The sequence below is a fragment of the Callospermophilus lateralis genome, chromosome 13 (assembly GCF_048772815.1).
Source record: "Callospermophilus lateralis isolate mCalLat2 chromosome 13, mCalLat2.hap1, whole genome shotgun sequence".
NCBI lineage: Eukaryota > Metazoa > Chordata > Mammalia > Rodentia > Sciuridae > Callospermophilus > Callospermophilus lateralis.
This window is the reverse complement of record NC_135317.1, coordinates 9,406,523-9,424,178: the sequence shown is the minus strand read 5'-3', so window position 1 is coordinate 9,424,178 and position 17,656 is coordinate 9,406,523.

Genomic DNA, 17,656 nt, shown 5'->3' with positions numbered 1-17,656 from the left:
ATTAAGAATTGGAATAAGTCAATGATTTAGAAAAAGATGCATGCTCTTTTTATCCCAGTGCCTTCATATAATTGAGTTATCAAAATAATAAGGTATAAAACAATAAAATATTTTTTAAAAAAACAGGTGGCATGGCCACTTACATCACCAGGTTTGCTTGACAAAGGTAATAAGACAGTGGAATAAGTCATTTTAAAAAATATAAGCAAGAAGGATGAAACAAGCAAATTTCTATCTGAAGTCCAAATCTAAACTGAAGTTTGGAGCTGGCTAGAAGGATATTCTGGTTCTTACTTTCATATTTATCACATTACTCTAACTTGTTTATTCCTCCTTTATGACATCAATTTGAGATAACTTACTCAGACTTTCACATCCCATATATTAAAAGAGAATGCAAACTTAAAACATATTTTTTTTAATTCAGTAGACTTAATTACTAGTTATATCATGCACATTATATTACTTAGGATGATTAATTATGTAGAAATGTATTTTCTCCACATTTACTCATGTTAAACAATATATATAACACCACCTTTTAGATATGGTGCATTTCTCCAGGCCAAATGAACTCAGTTATGAATAATAGCTTTCTAAATAGAACACAGTATGATAGCTCTCCACATTATTTTCCCCAAAATAAAAATTACACCATTCTTACATAATTTAGCTCTTCATAACTGAAATAAAATTCAAGTTATTTCAAAAAAAGAAGTATTTTACATTTGAAGCCTTATTTTAAGTGTTACAGGATATTTGCAAATATATTTCCTAACTTGGAATAGTTCATAAAATTTGTAGAGTTTTACAATGAAAATATAAATAAATAAATATAGAAACATATAAAATTTGAAATTTCAAAATGTGACATAAGTATTTGAATATTTTAAGAAACTATAATGAAAAAAATTCTGAAACTCAAGTATTACCATTTAGTTATTGAGAGTCTCTGCTTCCAGAACTGGTTATTACTTTGCACAAACCATCTATTTTTTAATTAGATGAAGAGAAAATTTTTAGAAAAGGTTCATTAAATTATTTATTTTTATTATTTATTGGTTCTTTTCAGTTATACATCACAGTAGAAGTTATATACTAGGATATAATTATAAAAGCATAGAATATAATTTGGTCTAATTCAGACCCTAGTATTTCCTTCTGTTCTACTGATCTTTCTGTTATTTACCTATACTTTTTCTTAATTAGTGTTATCTTTAGTGGAAAGACTCACAAAATATAGATATGGAAGCCCTTTTTAATACAAGTGTTAAGAGATAGATTCTAGATTTCTGAGTTGACACAATTCCTAATATTACTTTAGTATAAATACAGAGCAAAGGATAGAAATAAAGAAAAAAAAGGTTTCATTAAATGTTATGGTACAAAAATAGTCCAGGGTTCAAGTCAAAAAAAAAAAGCTTCTTGCCATGCAGTTTATATATTCCAAGCTAAAACCACCAGGGAATTTCCATGAGTCTATGAAAAATTAATTTAGGCACAAGTATTGTAAGTCATGTAAGTATGATTTAATAGCCACAATAATGTAAACTGACCCAAAAAATCCTTGACTAAATTTCACATTTCCTCTGCAGTTATAAAGCTCTTTCTAATGCAATTTGTCTGTCACTATGCATTTCCCAGCCTATCTTTTCTTCCATCCCCCAAGACCCTCATGTACTTGAGAGAACACTGATACAAAAACATTTTTTAAATCAACATAATTCTCTAAAATAGATTCTTCTTAGCAAAATTTCATATAAAATGTCAGAAAAATATATCTAAATTTCCAGCATTAATACATTAAAACACAAAATTCAGAATAAGAACATACATTTCACAAAAGATCACTTTACCTTAATATGAGCATCATAAATGTCCTCATCCATTGCAAAGCAGAGATCACCTGGATGAGGTTTTTTGGTAGATCTTTAGAGCAAAAAAGTACAACAAAAAATAGGTGAGTAGTTTTCTTTTTAAAATAAACTTTCTGTTTAAAGTTTAGGTATAATTTTTAAATGGTGTTTCTTGATTGATATAATTAAAATATGACCTCCATTTTTTAAAATAAAAATATTCATATTTACTTCTTTCTGCCTCTACTACTCTGAAACTAGGAAATATTCAATGAAGGCACTCTTAGTTCCCATTCAGAGTGAAGCCAGTATATCAGCAGAATCTGAGAATAATTTATTCTTGAAAATTGCCTATCTTAAAGGCTGAACTTAAAACCCAAATAATGGCTAACATTTTTTTTTCTCATATGAACTGAAACAAAACTCCAATAATCAAAGAAAAGGTAGGATAAGATGCAGACACTCCTCTCTGTCAAATAATAAGCAAGGTGGCTTGAAAATGGCAGTTATTGTTCTTCAGCATGGAAATCACCAATAAAAATATCCTGTTGCTTGCCTTTACCCAAAAATAGTGCAAAGAGTGCCCCAAATCTTTTAAAATTTTTTGAAAGTTTAAAAGTATATATATATATATATATATATATATATATATATATATATATATATATATAATATATATATATACACACACTACACACACAAATATATGTATATACATATATATACTATATATTTATATATATTTAGAATACAGATATATACATATATGTGAATATACATACATACAATATATATATTTATAATTTAGAATACTTCTGTCAGACACATTAAAATAAATTATGAAATCAATTTTTCCTCTACAGGTCTCACTTTATTCAGGTCCACATAAACTAGCAAGCACTTTAAAATATTTACAGGCACTCAGATACTCAAAGAGAAAGACTGCCAGAAAAAGCAGAGTCTTGGTATTTGTACCTCTGTTTCCCTGAATATTATCTAAATGTCCTCCTTCCTCTGGGAATCCATTTACCAGTCCCTCATCTGCAGGTCTTAGTGACGGTCTCCCAATTTGAAATTTACATTCCATAAACATGCAGATTCCTGACACAAGTTTAAACTAAATGTAGTCTCAACCACTGGCCTTTCTAAATTCTTTACCAATTACTCAACTGAAGCTGTGTGATGGCTTTGCCTGCTAATCATTTCTAGGCCCAAAACTACACATACATTGAAAGGACATCAGAAAGTTGGAAAATGGAGGTGAATAGATACCCACTTTGAGCCAAATATTTATTTATTCTAACAAATATTATTGCCTGGTTCATTAGTCTCTAATCCATTCTTGCATCACAGGGATGCAAACAGGAAAAAAAAACTATCAGAACTTCCTCTAAATACTGTATTAAAACACCTTTATAGAGAGCTTTCAATATTCTATGTCCATAATTCCTGTTTTGTGTTCATCGAACTAATCCTAAACCCCATGATTTTGGTCTCTTTTCTAAAACTCTTATTCCTACCTAACATAGTGTTGTTATTCTTCATAATATCCTTTTCCTTGGTTAGTTACATTTTTTTCCTCTACTACTCTGTTCACTTAATAATTCTAGTCTTGTCCTCTTTAGTGGAGTTCCTACAGTCAATCCCGATTCAATTATGAAAACTTCACCTTCAAAATTATAACCAAATAAAGTACTGAGCTTAGCATTAAGGAACCAGAGTTCAAATCTCATTACTGCCACTTTCGGTACCCAGAAAAGTCCCTTTCATATCTTTAAGTTTCAGAATCAATCTCAAATCTATTATTTGGCCAGCCTGTCAAATACATGATGAAAGACTAGAGGGTACTTTGACTAGTTGTTAAAATATTCTGAAATTCTCTGAATTTTTGCTTCTGTCAACAGAAAAAAATAATATTCAACTGATAAAATAAAAACACCAAGAGAACAAAACAGACAATAAAAATAGAAATTAAAGAAAAGATTATTGTCATAGAAGAAGAAAAAAAGAGCATATATATATATATATATATATATATACACAATATATATATTTATAATTTAGAATACATATTCTAAATATTAATATATATAATTTATATATTTATTATATATAATATATAATAATATATGTTATATAATATATATTATATATAAAATATATATTAAATATATATATTATATTATATATATAATATTTCCAAAATGGATAGGGGTTGTAATTGAAGGGTAACCGACAAGAAAAACAGGAAATAGAGAAATCAGTTAGAATGTCCTCTAAGGATTAATATAATTAATACAACATTGTCTAAACAATGGTATTCTTCATTTCTAGAAAAATAATATCTTCACTATTTGCCTGTTCTTTTTATTAAAAAAAAACATGTGGCCATAGATCTGTGAGATTTTCCCTAAAAGTTTTGATGTATTAAAAAAATGGTTACAAGTGGAACTGTCAAAAATGTCAAGACAAATTTCTTGGACTATAACCAGGCTTCATAGGTAAAATGCAAATCAGAGTTAAAACACAACTGCCTTTGAATTTCTGAATTGATGATATAGAATTGATAATACATCTTGGTATCAATCTGTAGAGTGAGGCAATACAATGAATTTTTCAGCTAGGTAAGGCTACAATCTAACCACAGGCCTGATATTTATTAATTAAGTGAATATGGGACAAATAGTCAATCTTATGAATGACAGCTGCATCATTATTAATTAATAGGTTATAATAGCAAGGACACTTTCAAAGTCTTTGTAGGACAACTTTAGAAAACAAGTGTTAACTGAATGTGATGTCTGTCCCAGACTAGAACACGCAACAAATCCTTTTATCTTCACTCACCATTTAGTTAATAGACAATTCTTTTAATCTATAAATTCATACCTTTTTATTGAGTCATCTTTAGAACTTTCTTTCACCATTAAAGAAAACAGTAAAATATATATTTAATCAATGGCAGAACGTAAAATATTAAAAGTTTTTGACTATGATATTTTATTATAAAATTTATACAGACTCATACCTGGATAAATTTTTATAATTATTATTAATTGTATTTTTGACAGGCAAGTACATGCATTAAAAATTTCTATGTCTCCTACTTTGTACTTATCAAATGCAACAAAGAAATGAGGGAATAATAAAACTTTGACACTTAAAAGTAAGTTGTTGGTCCCATAAACATAACCCTTACTAAAAGCTTCAAGATGAAAGAAAACCTTATCATTGTCAAATTAAATAACATAAAGATAACAGTGTCAAACAAGGGGAGACACAATGGTGGATTAGCAGCAAGTGACTTTTCTCACAGCTCCATTACATGGGACTCAGACAGTGAGAAAACTGCTTCTCTGTGAGGTGGGTGATAAAAGAATGTCACTGATATTCAATATTGGAAAGAGAGCCTTGGGAAATGGGTAATTTAGGGGGGGATCAGACAAAGATGAGAAACAGAACTGGAGCTTAGGTTCTGATGGAAGTGAGGGAAATCAGTACACAAGGACAAGAAAGAGTAAAAAGTGCTGTGTACAAAAGGCTAGGGTTGTGACTCAGTGGTAGAATGCAAACCTAGTATGCATGAGGCATTGGGTTCAATCCTCAGCACCACATAAAAATGAAATAAAGATACTGTGTCCACCTAAAACAACAAGTACTACTACTACTACCACTACTACTACTACTACTAATAGTAATAATAATAATAATAATAATAATAATAATAAAGTGCTGCAGATAATCTTGGCATCAGAACATGGGAAAAGAGGGTAAACTTGGTTCTGGGCAGACTCAGGAACTATTCTGTTCATTAAACTGCTGCATGAATGTCACCCCTAGTCTGTATGCTCTTCATGGGGAGCTGAAGCTGGAGACATATTTGGACAGATTCACTACAGCAGCACTAATTCAAATTGGGAACTTAGATCCATGTGGGGCTCAGTCTGATACATGAATCTGGCAGACACTAGCCACAAAATTTAAACTGAGCCTAGAAAATCAGGAGAATTTCTGGCATGGACAGTATTTTTCCTGGGGGTAATGCAAGTCAGAGAGGCTGAAGAAAGCCTTCCTTCCTCTCTTCCCTTAACACAACAGTGCCCAGGACAAGTGGCAGTGTCATAAAAATCTGAATGAGCAGGAGTGATGGAGCTTAGTGCTTTGGGGAAGATCTCAGGAGGCCAGAAAGGACAGTACCCTTGAGAAACAACACTGGTGAAGGACTGACTTCCCCTCTCATGAGTGTAGCTGGGGAGAAGAGTGCAGCGTAACATACTCCAAGAGGTGCACTGATTCATTTATGCCCAGTAACTTTCCATGCAATAAAACACCTGGGGCAAAGACTAGACCTTAATGCCTCCCCTGAGAACATCTTGTAGAACCCAGCATAACCTATACCCTGGAGGTGCAAGATGACAGCACCTCTCACAGCTCTCCATACCATTCCATGGAGAAGGGAAGCTGAGAGATGGAAAGACACACAAGACAGCAAGCACATACTCTTAGTGACACTCCTGTGTTTGGTTTTCTTTTTTTAAGTTTTTCTATGTGTACTGATGAATATATGATGGACATTTACACACTTGTACATGTACATATTTGTTTCTGCTTTTACATTTCTAGCATTCTCAGTTATTTTTTCTTACTCTGTTTTTGAGGATTAAAGTTTTCAATTAGCATATTTTGAATTGATTTTTTATTTTCCTGTGTTTCTATTTCTTTCTCTGCTCTTACTAATAGTAAAATTCCATTATTGTCTCTTTTCTCTTTAATTTTTTACTTCTTAGTTATTCTCCTTCCTCGTCATAAAGAACACTTCCTACATCACCTCTGCATCTGCCCTATTCATGTTGTGAATCTACAAATCCCCATTGTTTCTTTCCTCTTAATGAACTCTATTCTTAACTTCTCATAACACTAATTGGTTTATAAAACTCCAGATGCCACCACAGCAACAAGTAATACAATTGAAACCACAGGAAATGCCTATTCTTTGATTTTATGAAAGATATAATCCATGATTACTTACTGTCTTTACTGAAAAAATTGATACATTTTTGTTTATTGTTGCCAATTAACATTGTGTGAAAATAAAAAGTAAGTATTAAAGTCAGTGCTATGTATTGTACATACAGTTGTTTGCAATTATTTGGCTCCCCCCTAACCTGTGAGGCACAGGATATCTACAAGATCAGAAGAAATTCATAGACTAGAAGCTCTGGTGCTTCAGTCCCATTTAGATGCATTGGTAGACAAACAAATAACATGAACAAGCAAGAGAGCAAAGCATCCCAAACAAACCAGAAAGACTCAACAGCAGATTCCACAAAAACCACAGTGGAAATGTCAGAGAAGAAATTCATACAACTTATAGTTAAACTGATCTATCAGATAAAAGATGATGTAAGGAGTGAAATCACATGAAGACATAAAAAGTAAAAGACTATTCAATAAGAAAATAAAAGTTGTAAAGAAAAATCTATCAGAAATTCTCAAAATGCAGGAATCAACAAACCAAATTAAAAATTCAATGCAAAGCATCATCAAAAGAATAGATGACTCGAAGGGCAGATGTTCAGGTAATGAAGAAGTAGTACATATTCTTGAGAATAGAGTTCATCATAGAGAAAAGATGTTACCAGACCATAAACAGAACTTTCAAAAAAAATATATATGCAAAGGCCAAATTTAAGATTCATTGGGGTACAAGAAGGCACTGAATTTCAAACCAAAAAATTAACAATCTTTTCAATGAAATGACAGAAAATTTCCAAAATCTTATGAATGAGATGGAAAAACAAATACAGGAGGTATGTAGAACTCCAAATATATAGAATCACAACAGGCTCACTCCTAGCCACAACGTTGTGAAAACACCTAACTTACAGAATAAGGATGGAATTTTAAAACCTGCTAGAGAAAAATGACTGGTCACATTCAAAGGCAAATAAATATAGATCTCAGCTGATTTTTCAACCAAGACCCTAGAAGCTAGAGGTTTTGAAATAATATATGCCAAGCTCTGGAAAAAAAATGGATTACATCAAAAATACTAAATCTGTTCAGATTTGAATATGATGTAAGACCTTCCAAAATAAATAAGTTAAAAAAACTCATGACTAGAAAGTTGGCATTACAAAACATACTTAATAAAATCTTTTGTGAAGCAAAATAATATATATGTGTTTATATATAAATATAAATATAAATATAAATATATATATATATATATATATCAACAGAGAGAAAGACTACAACTAAATAATAGTTAAAATAGAATATAAAATGTGAAAAGTAGAAATAAATCAAAATAATAGGAAATAAAAATCATCTCTCAATAATAACACTGAATTTTAATGGAATTAACTAATCAAAAGACATGCGCTGGGGCTGGGGATGTGGCTCAAGCAGTAGCGCACTCGCCTGGCATGCGTGCGGCCCTGGTTCGATCCTCAGCACCACATACAAACAAAGATGTTGTGTCATCCGAAAACTGAAAAATAAATATTAAAAATTCTCTCTCTCTCTCCCTCTCTCTCTCTCTCTTAAAAAAAAAAAAAGACATGCGCTGGCAAAAAACAAAACCCAAGATATGCTGTCTCCAAGAGACTCACCTCATAGGCATAGATATCCAGGAGTCTTGCCCCTAGTGGGAGAAGTCCACTGGACCCTGGGTGAGGTGGTACCTTATCTTCCCCTGACACCAGGTTTCGAGGGGTCTCTCCTCTACAGGAGGGAGTCCCTCGGACCCTGGGTATGGCTGTACCTGATCTGCCTCTAGCATCCTTGTGTGAGGAGTCTCGCCCCTAGAGGGGGGCGTCCCTGCACTCTGGGTGCTGCCGCATCTGGTTGGAGGGGTCTCTACCCTAGATGGGGGAGTCCCTTGGACCCTGGGTGTGGCTGTACCTTATTTCTCCCTGGCATCTGGGTTCAAGGATCTCGCACTTAGAAGGTGGAATCTCCTCAACACTGTGTGAGGCGGTACTTGATCTCTCCCCAGGTTTGAGGGTTCTTGCCCCTACTGGGGGGAATCTCCCGCACCTTGGGTTGAGGTGTATTTGATCTGCCCCTGGCACCGGGGTTTGAGTGGTCTCAACCCTAAAGAGAGGGACCCCTGGACCCTGGGTGCAGCCGTACCTTACCTCCCAATTGAACCCCGGTTAGAGTGGTCTTGCCCAAAGAAGGGGCCTTGCCCTGGACCCTGAGTGTGGCCGTACCTGATCTCCCCGGGTATCCCAGTTCAAGAAGTCTTGCCCTTAGGAGGTGCATCCCTGGATTCTGGGTGCTGCCGTACCTGATTTTCCCCTGACACCCGGGTTCGAAGGGTCTCCTCCCTACAGGGGTGCATCCCCTGGTCCCTGGGTGCGGTAGTACCTTATCTCCCCTAGGCATGGGGTCTCACCCCTAGGGGAGGAGTTCCCTGGACACTGTGATCGCCTGTACCTTATCACCCCCGGCACCCAGGTTCCAGGTGTTTTGCCCTTAGAGATGGGTGCCCCTGACCATGGGTACAGCCATACCTCATTTTCCTCCAGCCCCTGTTCCGAGTGGTCTCTCACCTAGAGGGGGGAGTCCCTTGGACCCTGGGTGTGGCGGTACCTGATCTCCCCCGGCACCCAGGTTCGAGGAGTTTCGCCCATAGAGGGGGGAGTTCCCTGGTCCCTGGTGCGGTAGTACTTGATCTTCCCCAGCACCCGGGTTCCAGGGTTCTCACACCTAGAGGGGGCGTCCCCTGGTCCCTGTGTGCGGCCGTACTTGATGTCCCTCTGGCACCCAGTTTTGAGGAGTCTTGCCCCTAGAGGGGGGGGGGGGGCTTCCACTGATCCCTGAGTGCGGCCTTACCTGATATCCCTCCTGCACAACGTTTTAGGTGTCTCTCCCCTAGTAGGGGGAGTCCTCTGGACTCTGGGCATGGCTGTACCTGATCTTCCCGGGCACCCGGTTTCAGGAGTATCATCCCCTGGACCCTTGGTACCACCATACCTAATCTACCCCCAGCACCCGGGTTTGAGGGGTGTTGCCTCTATAGGGAGGCATCCCCTGGTCCCTGGGTGCGGCAGTACCTGATCTCCCCTGGCACCGAGTTCAAGGTGTCTTGTCCCTAGAGTGGGGCATGCCGTGTAAACTGGGTGCGGTGTACCTGATCTCCTCCTGGCACCTGGTTTGAGAGGTTTCCCGTAGAGGGAGAAGTCCCCTGGAGACTGGGTGTGGCCGTAACTGATTTCCATGGCACTTGGTTTGAGTGGTCGCGCTCCTAGAGTGGGGAGTCCCCTGAACCCTGCGTGCGGCCATAACTTATCTCCCCCCGACACCCAGGTACCAGGGGGTCGCAACCCTAAAGAAAAGAGTACCCTCGACCTTGTGTGCAGTGATACCTGTTCTCCCCCCGGGTTCGAGTGGTCTCTCCCCTAGAGGGGGGAGTCCCCTGAACCCTGGGTGCGAGCGTACCTGATCTTCCCCGGCACCCAGGTTCCAGGGTTCTCACCCCTAGAGGGGGCGTCCCCTGGTCCCTGTGTGCAGCCTTACCTGATGTCCCCCTTGCACCTGGTTTTGAGTATTCTCGCCCCTAGAGGGGGTGTGTCCACTGGTCCCTGGTTGCCGCCATGCCTGATATCCACCCCGCACTGGTTTTGAGGTGTCTCTCCCCTAGAGGGGGGAGTCCACGGGACCCTGGGTGCGGTAGTACCTGATCTCCCTTTGGCACCCGGGTTAGAGTGGTGTCTCCGCTAAGGGGGTAGTCCCTTGGACCCTGGGTGCGGCCTTACCTGATCTTTCCTGGCACCCTGCTTCAAGCGGTCTTTTCCCTAGAGAGGGGTTTCCCCTGGACCTGGGTGCAGCTGTACATGATCTCCCCCCCCCAACCCCACCCCCGCATCCGGGTTCGAAGGTCTAGCCCCTGGAGGAAGGAGTCCCCTCAACCCTGTGTTGCTGGGAGCCATCAGCCAAGTAGGTATGACAAATTCCTTGCCAGCTTACTCCCATGCTGTCTAGTGGAAGGACTTCTGAAAGGTGACCTTGCTCAAGGACCAGGGCAGGATCCGTGTTTAGCATAATAGGAGAGTAGGGTGTTTCCCCTTTAGAATAGGGCGGTTTAGTAATAGGAGATTAGGGTGTTCCTCTTTTGGAATAGGGCGTATCCTGCTGCTGAGTTCCTCTTGAGTGCTTAGGGTCAGACAGTATTTTTTGAGAGACAGAAGCCCATGCGGTGTGGATTTGGGAGAGAGTGGATTAGGGCAGAGTGGAGATTTGGGAAGAGAACGTGGATTCCCCCAGAACGTGTTTGTAGACGGCCGGTGTGAGTTCGGGAATAAAGAATTGCTGTTTGAATCTACAAGCTGTGTGGAGACTCGTGATTTGTGCCCAGCCAGAGACTGCGGCACTGTGTGTTGCAGTACTTGATCTTTCCCTAGGTTCAAGGGGTCTCAGCCCTAGAGTGGGAAGGCCCCTGGACCCTGTTTTCGGCTGTACTGATCTCCCCATGGCACCTGGTTTGAGGGGTCCCTACCCTAGAGGTGGGAGTCATCTGGAACCTAGGTGTGGCTGTACCTGATCTGCCCTGGGACCGGAGTTCTAGGGGTCTCTAGCCTAGAGGGGGGAGTCCCTTGGGCCCTGGGTGTGGCCATACCTTATCTCTCTCCGGCATCTGGGTTCCAGGGTCTCGCCCCTACAAGCTGGAGTCTCCTCGACCCTGTGTGCGGTGGTACTTGATCTTTCCCAGGATTCGAGGGGTCTCGCACCTAGAGGGGGGAATCCCCTGGACCGTGGATCCGGGTGTACCTGATCTGCCCCGGCACCCGGGATGGAGGTGTCTCGACCCTAAAGAGGGGGACCCCTGGACCCTGGGTGTGGCCATACCTGATCTCCCAATGACACTAGGTTAGAGGGGGTCTTGCCTCTAGAGGGGGGAATCCCCTGGACACTTAGTGTGGTCGTACCTCATCTCCCCATCGGCACCGAGTTCCAGGGGTCTCACCACTAGAGGGGGGAGTTCTCTGGACACTGGGAGCGGCAGTATCTGATCGCCCCTTGCCACCCAGGTTGGAGGTGTCTCGTCAGTAGTGAAGAGCATCCCCTGGATCCTGGGTGCAGCCGTACCTATCTTGATCTCCCCCGGCACCCGGGTTCGTGGGGTCTGTCCCCTAAAGTGAGGAGTCCCTTGGACCCTATGTGCAGCCATACCTGATCTCCCCCGGCACCCGGGTTCAAGGGATCTCGTCCCTGCAGAGGGGCTGCCCCTGGATCCTGGGTGTGGCCATACCTGATCTCGCCCAGGCACCTGGTTCGAGAGGTTTCGTCCCTAAAGTGGGGAGTCCCCTGAACTCTGGGTGTGGCTGTATCTGATCCACCCCTGGCATCCAGGTTCGAGGAGACTCGCCCATGCATGGGAGCATCCCTGGACCCTGGAAGGTGCCGTACCTGATCTCCTCCTGGCATCTGTTTCGAGGGGTCTGTCCCCTAGAGCGGGGATTCCCCTGGACCCTGGGTGTGGTAGTACCTTATCTCCCCCTGTCACCGGGGTTCCAGGTGTCTTTTCCCTAGAGGGGGGAGTTCCCTGAACCCTTGGTGCTGCAATACCTGATCTCCGCCCCCCACCCAGGTTCTAGGGCTTTCGCCTCTTAGTGGGGAGTTCCCTGGACCCTGGGTGCGGCAGTACCTGATCTTCCTCCGCATACAATTTCCATGGGTCTCATTCCTAGAGGGGGGTATCCCTTGGTCCCTGGGTGCAGCCCTAACTAATCTCCCCCTGACACTCAAGTTCGAGGGGTCTCGCCCCTAGAGGGGGTCGTTCCCTAGTCTCAGGGTGCTGCCGTACCTGATCTACCCCTGGTATCTGGTTCGAGGGGCTTCTACCCTAAAGGGGGGAGTCCCCTGGACCCTGGGTGCAGCTGTACCTGATCTCCCACCGGCACCTGGTTTGAGAGGTTTTGCCCCCTAAAGTGGGGAATCCCCTGGACCCTGGGTGTGGCCATATTTGATCTATCCCCGGCGTCGGATTTCAAGAAGACTCGCCCATAGAGTGGGGCATCCCTGTACCCTGGGTGCTGCCTTACCTGATCTCCTCCCGGCATCTGTTTTGAGGTGTCTCTACCCTAGAAGGGGGAGTCCCCTGGACCCTGAGTGCGGGCATACCTGATCTCCCCCGCCATCTAGGTTCGAGGGGTTTCGCCCCTAAAGGGGAGAGTTCCCTGAACCCTGATGCTGCAGTACCTGATCTCCCCCCCGGCATCCGTGTTGGAGGTGTCTCGCCCCTTATGAGGCACCCCTGGACCCTGGTTGCTGCCATACCTTATCTCCCCATGGCATCACGTTCGAGGGGTCTCTCCCCTAGAGGGGGAAGTCCTCTGAACCCTGGGTGTAGCCGTACCTTATCTCCCCCGGCCACCGGGTTCCAGGTGACTTGTCCCTAGAGGGGGGAGTCCCTTGGACCCTGGGTACCATAGTACCTAATCTCCCACCAGCAACCATTTTCCAGGGGTCTGGCCTCTAGAGGGGGCATTCCCCTGGACCCTGTGTGCGGCTGTACCTGATCTCCCCATGACACCTGGTTCAAACATTCTTGCCCCTTGTGGGGAAAGCCCCCTGGACCTTGGGTGCAGCCGTACCTGATCTCCCCCAAACATCCGTGTTTGAGAGTCTCGCCCATTAAGGGGGGGACCCCTGGACCCTGGTTGATTCCATACCTGATCTTCCCCGGCATCAGGTTTCAGGATTCTCTCCCCGAGAGAGGGGGGATTCCCCTGGACCTAGGTGTGGCCGTACCTCATCTCCCCTGGCACCCATGTCCCAAGGGTCTCATCCCTAATGAACTTGGGTGCCACTGCACCTAATATCCCCTGGCACTCGGGTTCGCTGGGTCTCGCCCCTAGTGGGGGTCATCCCCTAGTCCCTGGGTGTGACCATACCTGAACTCCCCCTGGCACTGGGTTTGAGGAGTCTGGCCCCTAGAAGGTGGAGTCCCCTAAACCCTGGTTGTGGCCCCACCTGATCTCCCTGAGCATCCATGTTTGAGGGGTCTCGCCCCTTAAAGTGGGGACGGCTAGACCCTGGTTGCTGCCATACCTGATCTTCCCCTGGCACATCTGGTTCAAGAATTCTCGTTCCTAGAGGGGGGTCATCCCCTGGCCCTTGGTGGGCCATACCTTATCTCCTACTGACACCCGAGTGTGAGTGTGAGGGGTCTCGTCCCTAGAGGGCAGAGTCCACTGGACCATGGGTGTGACTGTACCATACCTGATCTCCCCCAGGCTCCCAGGTTCCAGGGGTTTTGCCCCTAGAGGGAGGAGTTCTCTGGACCCTGGGTGCGCCTGTACCTGATGTCCCCCAGCACCCAGGTTCAAAGGGTTTTGCCCCTAAAGGGGGCCGTCATCTGTTCCCTGGGTCCAGCCATACATGATATACCCCCCACACTGGGTTTGAGGTGTCTCACCCTAGAGCGGGGTGCCCCTGGACCCTGCGTACGGCCATAACTGATTTCCCAGATGCACCTGGTTGGAGAGGTCACACCACTACAGGGGGGAGTCCTCTGGACCCTGGGTGCAGCCATACCTCTTCTCCCCCAAGCATCCTGATTCGGGGAGTCTCGCCCCTGGGGGGGAAGGGCGTCCCTGGACTCTGGGTGCTGCTGTACCTGATCTTCCCCTGGCACCTCGTTCTGGAGGTTTTGCCCCTAAAGTGGGGAGTCCCCTGGACACTGGCTGGGATAGGAGCTCTCCCTGGCATCTGGGTTCAAGGGGTCTCTCCCCTAGAGGGGGATTCCCTTGGACCCTTGGTGCAGCTGTACCTTATCTCCCCCTGGCATCCAGGTTCCAGGGTCTCACCCCTAGAAGGGGGAGTCTCCTCGACCCTGTGTGCGGTGGTACTTGATCTCCTCCCCCCTTCGAGGGGTCTCGCCCAAGAGGGGGGATTCCCCTGGACCCTGATCTGCCCCTGGCACCCGGGTTTGAGGTGTCCTGACCCTAACGAGGGGGACCCCTGTTCCCTGGGTGTGGCAGTACCTTATCTCACAATAGCACCCGGGTGAGAGGTGTCTTGCTCCCAAAGGGGGCCATCCCCTCGACACTGGGTGAGGTCATACCTCATCTCCTCTGGGCACCGGGTTCCAGGGTTCCCGGCCCTAGAGGGGGAAGTTCCCTGGACACTGGGAGCGGCAGTACCTGATCTCCCTCTGGCACCCAGGTTAGAGGTGTCTCGCCAGTAGAGAAGGGCATCCCCTGGATACTGGGCAGCTTTACCTTACATGATCCCCCCCCCACACACACACACACATGGCACCTGGGTTTGAGGGGTCTCTCCCCTAAAGCGGGGAGTCCCTTGGACCCTAGGTGCGACCACACCTGATCTCTCCCGGCACCCAGGTTCAAGGAATCTCGTCCCTAGAAAGGGGCTTCCCCTGGACCCTGGATGAGGCCATACCTGATCTCGCCCCGGCACCTGGTGTGAAAGGTTTCGCTCCTAAAGTGGGGAGTCCCCTGTACCCTGGGTGCGGCTTTATCTGATCTACCCACAGCATCTGAATTCAAGGAGACTCGCCCATAGAGGGGGCATCAATGGATCCTGGGAGCTACCGTACCTGATCTCCTCCCGCCATCTGTTTTGAGGGGTCTCTCCCCTAAAGAGGGGGGGGGTCCCCTGGACCCTGGGTTCTGCCGTAGCTGATCTCTCCCGACACCCAGGTTGGAGGGGTCTCCACCCTAGAGGGGGGCGTTCCCTGGTCTCTGGATGCGAGGGTACCTTATCTCCCCCCTGCACCAGGTTCGAGGAATCTCACCCGTAGTGGGGGGAGTTCACTGCACACAGGGTGAGGTGGTACTTGATCTCCCCCAGGCACCTGGGTTTGAGGGGGTCTCTCCACTAGAGGCGGGAGTTCCCTGGACCATGGGTGCAGCGGTAACTGATCTCCCAATAGCACCCGGGTTAGAGGGGTCTCGCCCCTAGAGGGGTCGTCCCCTGGACACTGGGTACGGTCGTACCTCATCTCCCCTAGGCACCGGGTTCCAGGGGTCTCGCCCCTAGATGGGGGAGTTCCCTGGACACTGGGAACAGCAGTACCTGATCCCCCCCCCCCCGCCCCCCCGCACCCAGGTTCAAGGGATCTCGACCCTACAGAGGGGATTCCCCTGGACCCTGAGTGCGGCTGAACCTGTTCTTGCCCCCGCACCTGGTTCAAGAGGTTTCACCCCTAAATGGAGAATCCCCTGGACCCTTGATGTGGCCATATCTGATCTTCCCATGGCATCCAGTTTCGAGGTGTCTCACCTGTAGAGGATTGCATCCCGTGGACCCCGACTGTGGCCATACCTGATCTCTCCACGGCACCAGATTCGAGGAGTCTCGCCCTTAGAGGCGTGCTCCCCTGGACTCTGGGTGCGGCCGTACCTGCTTTCCCCCAGCACCTTGTTTGAGGGGTCACGCCCCTATAGGGCAGAGTCCCCTGGGCCTAGGTGCGGCTGTACTTGATCTCCTCCCAGCATTCGTGTTCCAGGGGTCTAGTTCCTTAAGAAGGGGACCCCTGGATCCTGGTGGCTCCCATACCTGATGTGCCCCCGGCATCAGGTTCGGGGGTTTCTCCCCTAGAGAGGGGAGTCCCCTGGACCCTGGGTGCAGCCGTACCTGATCTCCTCCGGCACCTGGTTCCAGGGGCTTCGTCCCCCTGGAAGCATGGTGCCACCATATTTATTCTCCCCCCTGGCACCCAGGTTCGAGGGGTCTTGCTCCTATATAGGGGCATCCCCTGGTCTCTGGGTGTGGAAGTACCTGATCTCCCCTGGAACACGGGTTAAGGGGTCTCATCCCTAGAGAGGGGCGTCCCCTGTACCCTGGGAGAAGCCATACCCCATCTCCTCTCGGCACCTGGTTTGAGAGGTTTCCCCCCTAGAGGGGGGAGTCCCCTGGACCCTGGGTTTGGCCATGACTGATCTCCCATGGCACGTGGTTCTATGTGTCTCGCACCTAGTGTGGGGAGTCCTCTGAACCCTGGGTGCGGCCATACCTTATGTCTCTCTGACACCCGGGTTCAAGGGGTCTCATCCCTAGAGAGGGGAGTCCCCTGAATCCTGGGTGAAGCCGAACCTGATCTCCCCCTGGCACTCGACTTGGAGAGGTTTCCCCCCTTGTCTGGGGAGTCCCCTGGACCCTGGTGCGGCTGTACTGCTCTCCCACGGCCATCTAGTTTGGAGGAGTCTTGCCGCTAGAGGGGGGTGTCCCTGGACCCTGGGTACTGCCTTACCTGATTTCCCCCTGCATCCAGGTTCAGGAGGTCTCGCCCCTAGTGGGGAGTCCCCTTGACCCTGGCTGCGGTGGGAGCTCCCGAGACACCCGGGTTCGAGGGGTCTCTCCCCTAGAGGTGCAACCATACATTTTCTCCCACCGGCTTCTGGGTTCGAGGTTCTCACCCCTAGAGCGGGGAGTCTCTTCGATCTGTGTGCGGCGGTACTTGGTCTCCCCCAGGGTCGAGGGGTCTGATCCCTAGAGGGAGGAGTCCCTGGACCCTTGGGGCGGCCGTACCTGATGTCCCCTTGGCACCCGTGTTAGAGGGGTCTCGAACCTAAAGAGAGGACCCTGTGTGCAGCCGTACCTGATCTTCCCCCGACACCCAGGTTTGAGGGGTCTAGTCCCTAGAGGGGGGATTCTCTTGGACCCTGGGTACAGTAGTACCTTATCTCCCCTAGGCACCGGGTTCCAGGGGTCTCGCCCCAAGAGGGGGGATTTTCTTGAACCCTGGATGCAGCCGTACCTGATCTTCCCTCGGCACCCTGGATGCAGCAGTGCCTGATCTTCCCTTGGCACCAGGATCGAGGTGT